We start from the raw sequence: 6886 nt of genomic DNA, 5'->3' as shown, positions 1-6886 counted from the left end.
AACTTACTACTAACTACACAACAACTACACTACTAACACACACTAACACTAACTACACTAACTAACTACTACTACAACTACAACTACACACACACACACACACACACACACACACACACACACACTCACACACTCACACACTCACACACACACTCACACACACACACACAGTAATTACAGTTATCGAGTTAATTTATATTCTTTTCCGGTACGATGTCATATGCAAAGAATTACGATTTCAACTAGTGAAAGGTGTTACATTCAGTACTTCACTTGCTAGTAAAACGCATACAGTTGTTTAGGATATAGCGCGCACGCACGCATGCATACCAGGATTATCACAGATTTGGAAAACTGGGAAAAGCCAGGAGAAAATGTAAAAAATTCTAGAATTTCGAAATTTGCTCACAATTTCCTTAAACTGCTCCTATTCCAAATAATTGTTATAATTTTTTAAATATTATTATATGTCTGATGTTTATAGTCAAATACATTCAAAATTCGCGCACTTTAAATTTTAACAAAATAATTAAAATTTATATTTTATTTAGTGTTTTTATTTGATCCTTCTTTTTCATCACAACTGCATTCTTTTTTCCAAAACTATTTTTTGCTGGCTTGAATTGCACCCGACATACACACACACACACACACACACACACACACACACACACACACACACACACACATTTTCGTGACATGCATTTCTTCGAAATGCTGTAAAATCCGATAAAAGGACTGATGCAATAGTCGTGAAATCTTCTAACTGGTCAGTTTGTATTAATAAATAGTTATTAAACGAAAGAATCTCTCTCCTTCTCTCTTATTTTCTTGGAAATAGTCGGAAAAAATTTTATCATAAATATCGAGACCATTTTATCCATAAAAGTTTATATATTTTAAATTATTATAATTTATTATAAATTTATTATAACAAAAGACGGCTACGAGACAAAAAATTATATTATTTCATTATATTATTTAGTACTTATAACAAAAAGATATATTGAACAAAAAAATAATTTATTATGATTTATAGTATATTCTTATACATATATATTATTGTAAAAATGTTAGTTAAGGATGCTTGAATGATTTATATATTATTTTAAAATCGTAATGATTAATATCTAATACTTTAAGAAAATAAAATAAATTTTTTCATTTAGAAGAAATTATTTATTCTTTATTGTAAAAATTGAAGTTACAGTGTGATACTTTGGTGGTACTATACAGTCGAAAGGATACAGATTATATTAATTATTAATCGAAACTTTGGTGATAAATTTTGTTAAGATTGGCTTGTAAAACTCTGTATAAATATGTATTTATTATAATTTAATATTAATCACTTGATGAAAAAATAAATATTTTATACAAATGAACGAATCTGGAAATATGAGAAAAACGTATCTTTGATCGATGTGATATTTTTAAATTTTATATAAATGTTATATATGCCAAAGATATTTAGAAAACAAACATAAAAAATAAATTATTATTAATATTTAAATAAAATATATAGATAGGAAAGTTATTTTAAGTACACACTTTCAGTGAAAAAGACATAAATGGACAGAGTTATTAACAAAAGAAAAAAACTTATTATCTCTAAAATGTAAAGAAGATAAAATCAAAATAAATGAGCAAAGTTAAAAAAATATTAATAAATTAATTATATTGGTATATTCATAAATAATTCAAATGAACAATGAAGACGTTACAAAGTTTTTTAAATTAAACATAAAATTAAAGTTAAAACATTAAAGAACACCACATATTAAAAAAATACAGACATAGATATAGTTCAGATCGATCGAAATAGTTGTGCAAAAATTTAAATCGAGAGCCAAGATATTAAAAATTATCAAGAAACTATATTTAAAAAATTAAGTTTATATCTAATTATAATTGTAAATTATAATAAATATTTTTCTCAACGAACGTATTTTTATGAGTCATGGTATTCAGAAATAATGAGGATATAAGTCTACATATATAAGTTCTCAATAACCAATTCGTTCTCAGATGAGTATTTATTAAGAGTCAATCAAAGTAAAAACATAAAAAAGTAGGCACGAATAAACTGATTTCAATAAAATCTCAAAGTAATCTGGAGATAAGATTCCGAGACTTTGAGATTTTGTTTGATTTAAGAAATTCTAGTCTGAAAATAAGGAATTAGTTATTGAGAAGTATATAACTATATGGACTTATTATTATTTATATCTACTTCCAGACACCATGACTCACAGAGTGAGTTATATGTTCCCGTTATACAAGATCGTTTAAAAAGTTTTAGCCTCAATATGAAGATGGCATTACTCGACAGAACCAGTCTGGTACTACAATCATATAAGTTTTGCAAAATATCTGTATAGCCATTTTGGATGCTTAGTTATTTGAAAGTCATTTGTGCCAGTCAATATCAGTCATTTTCATTTGATAAAAATCTGTGCTCTCCGAGCCTAACTTTGAGCCTAAAAAACAAGAAAAAGTTGTTGGGGATCAGATCTGGTGAATACGGAGGGTAGTTAATTACTTTGAACCGCAATTCGTAAATTTTAATTATGACGATCGTCGATATTCGATTTTTTTATTTTTTCAAAAAACACTGACATTGACTGGCACAAATAACTAACAACAACTGAGCGTCCAAAATGGCTACAATTTTCACAGGTATCTTGCGAAACATGTACGATTGTAGTAGCAAAATAATATCGACGAGTAATATCATTTTTATGTTAAGGCTCAAAACTTTTCAAACGATTTAAGTATAATTATAATTATCTATATGTAAGCTTAGTTTTTAATATGGCCTCTTGATGACTTTCAATTTAAATTTTTGGACTATTTTTTTATTTATCTTTTGGACTATTGGTCCAAAACATGTTCACATCCTTTTTCACTATGGTAAGTGATATTTTTTAATGTTTTAATTTTTTATTTACATATTTAACTGAAGAATACTCTGTGAATATAGCATTTTGTAACCGTTATTCATTTGAAATACAAATATATATATCGAATATTCAATGTTGAAACATTGAGACTATTATCAACAACAAGAAATATATTTTTTGTTTCTATACGTAGTAATAAGATATTTTTAAAATTTATCTAGATATAGATATAGATACATATTAAAATATGCAAAAATTTAAATCGAGTATGTATATGAGATACAGATATCAGATACTTTAAAAATATCTTCAGATATTAAATTAATTTTATCGTAATAATGATAATACGTAAAAAATATATTAGTTTATTCATTTATTCATTTTTTTACATTTAGAAAATTTTTTTTTACATTTAGAAATTTAATTGAGAAAACTTATAATTATTGTAAAACGATTTAGGATAAGAATTATAAGACGATACTATTCATCATCATCCATCATAACTTTACAAACTAAAAATGTTCCAAATATTATGTTTTTAGCTTAACTATACATGCATTAGAAATTCCACAAGGATCATTGGTTGCGTTCAGCAGAAAAAGCAACTGTGTAACCGTAAAATTCTTTAATATGATTGATTTGCATTTAGATCCAGCGAGAAACTAAGGGAAAGACCAATCATGTTACAGAATTTTGCAACAGCAAAGCTGCTTTTTTTCTGCGCAATGGAATTAATCGACAACAAAATGGAAATTATGACTATACCGAGGAAATGTATCTGAAAAAGTTCAGATGCTGTATTTTTTTATCTAGATATATACAAATACAAATACTCAAATTTGAATGTACCTCAGATACAGGTTAGATACAACTGTATCTCTATAAATGTATTTAGATAAAATCTACTACCCAACACTGTCTATATGTATTTTATTTATTTACATTCTTCTTTTTTTACGATCTTCTCGTGTGCACTTTGTACTTGTGCCACGTTTCTTTCTATGTGTCGGCTTTGTATACTATTTTCAGTCTCAATATTTTTCGGATAAAATGTGCGTGCCGGTGGCGTCGGTGTTTCCTGACGTTATCCAGAAACAAATGGACTTTTAAATTGCAGCGGCAGGTCCCACCTGTAGTCGCAATACCTACCGATAACGAATGTAGCGGTGCGCCTTTACCTGCACGCGACAAATTCGTGCCATTATATCTTCGTGTTTACTTCGACGCGCACATGCGTGCCTCGCGCATTGTTCTCGCAGTAATTACGATACCACGACGCTTAATTCATGTCAGAAGTTACTAGCGGTACAACGCGCACATTCCCGCGAGATAATCGCCACTATCGATCCTTTGGTATCTACGAATTTTTGAGATAATCAGTGAATGGCTTTGTAGACATGACTGTAAAAAGTAAATCTAAAGAACTTCTATATTATAATTGTCATTATATTATCTCATGAATCATTAAAATATTTTAAAAAGTTGATATTTAGGTATTAATAAAATTTTCTCAAGATAACCTTCTCTTAATTTTACACAGAGAATAATACTAAATTTTATTTTTAATTTTTAATAGAGTAATATACTGTATGAAATTCTTTAAATTGGATCAATTGTCTAAGAAAGAGCACAAAATGCAGATCATCTTAAGAAATTACAACAAATTAACAATGCTCCTTTTGCTATTTCATTAGGAGATGTAGATTGGAAGAATGATAATATTATTATATTTTCTGATCTGAGACTTATATTAATACAAGTATTAGAATTTATTTCATATTTTATTTTATATTAGAATTTATTGTATATATGAAGAAAAAAATATGCTTGTAAAATTTAGTTTAAAAAATTTCTAAAATAGTTTTTTTATACAAATATATTCAAAAAGTGACATTATCATTGCCAGTAACATTGCCAATAGCCTGTATCGATATAACTATCACCTAAATTATATTAATTGTCTGGTCGCGAACTTATTGTAAAGACACTTTTTCGTCAATTAGAAAACTTCAGTCTCGCACAAAGGGGAACAACAGCCGACGATGAAGTTCCGAAGAAGTTTCGTCGCCTCAAAAGCGCTGCGACAAATTCGTCTCACGGCTGCGTTTTCGTATTTACTTCTTGTAGCGCTTTGTCCTCGCGTAATTACGTTCCGCGGGAGCTTAACGCCCGACAATTACTCGGCGGTCGTCGTTAATTTCCCTCGAAATAAAAGGTGACGACCACTATAGTGATGATGTCGCCGTGAAGTGCAATACCGGGTGGCAGCCGTGCGACGATACCAATCTTACGATTTTCACAGTGCACAAAGACGGTCCCTTCTTGTCAGAGCTACCGTAGGTAACAGCTCTCTGGAACAAGGAGGTTTGTCTATGTCGTACGGCCCGTCAGCACAAATACCGACTCAACCTCGCGGCTGATTATTTTCCGGGTGCCCAAGTCGTGTCGAAGTTAGCGAGCGTCGCGGAATTACCTGCTTTTATCGTAGGACAGTTCATCCACTCTTAAGCCAAATCTAATCTACCCGGGTAGCCTGGAACGTCGAACTTGTGTACTTGGGCCGCAACTTCGCAAAATTGCTATAAAGTGTGCGAGCGCAAGCTTCCGTTCTCGCCCTTTGTGGCTAAACAGCCGTTTGTTCGTTTGTTGTGCGACAGTTTTAGCGCTCACTCGTAACTAGTGAAGTTGTTAGCCAAAGAATGAAAATCGATAATGAAAGACTTTACTACAAATCTGAAATTGCGATCTATTTGTAATCTACAATGTTTTCCGCGAGAAAATATACTGATTTGTCTTACACTTTTACAATACATATATTTAACAATATTAGCATCTATTTAATTTTAATAATCTAATTATTTATTAGAGACTTACACATTAGATCTATATTTTTTGCTTATCTTGCTGATCTTTGATAATAAATAGAAATTTAAGACTTGTTTTGCAAGAGTATTGAATTTATATTTATTAGTTTAATTTTAAATAAATTTTATTTTAAATATATGTTCACAGAAATTTAGTATTAGTCAAATTGAAAGATTTCATCAATTACATTTTTTGCAATCATGTATTATAACAAATCTAGAATAAAAAAGTAATCATATTTTTGATCGTTAGTTTATCACTGTTTTCTGTGGTCTGTTCGTGATGTCATCATTTCTGCTTTATATTTCCTAAATATAACATCCATCATGCACGCACATACGAACATCGGACGTCAAACTTTAACAGGCACGTCCTGTGTGCTTATAGGACATGCAGCAGATGTATACGCTATGAGTAGTTATACATCTGGCGGAAAGAAGACAGAATACGCGAATGTGCTATGAGAGTAGTTTCATGTAGACGAAGCTGTCGTCTGTAGTGCACATCCCGGTAGTAACCCATCTTTACGACCAACATTCGTGAAAAGTGCGTCTTTCCTTTTCCCCGTTACGCCGCATCATCAACGCAGTTGCAATAAAGAGAGAAATCATCTTGAAAGCTATCTTAAGAGATTAAAATCTACTTTTATAATTTTAATGGCATCTCATATGAACGTGTTCATATAAAAATATAGGTTGACTTGTATTATATAACAAACTACTAGGCTATTCGATAACATTGCGATTATTTTTAAAAGATATGTGCTATTATGATTATTAATTATTATTAATTATGGATTTATTTTATTCGAGAAAAGCGTTATCTGTTTAAATATTTAACTTCTCTTTGTTATTTTTATTACATTATATTTCTTAAATTATAATATACATAATATATAATTAATAACATTATATTATAAATTATAATATACTATAACTATACATAATATTTCTATTTATTATGATCTGATTTTTGGGTAAAATCTTTGTATTAATTATAAAGTATTTAGGAATAAAATGATTGAAGTATAATTTTTCTTTTAATTAACTTAAGTGACAGAATGTCACATCCAATTATTCGTGAAAAATCCGACTGGATAAACTGGCCGTTTATTGTTG

Source organism: Atta cephalotes (assembly GCF_000143395.1).
Source record: "Atta cephalotes unplaced genomic scaffold scaffold00021, whole genome shotgun sequence".
NCBI lineage: Eukaryota > Metazoa > Arthropoda > Insecta > Hymenoptera > Formicidae > Atta > Atta cephalotes.
The sequence above is the reverse complement of the archived record's forward strand: the minus strand, read 5'-3'. Positions refer to the sequence as shown.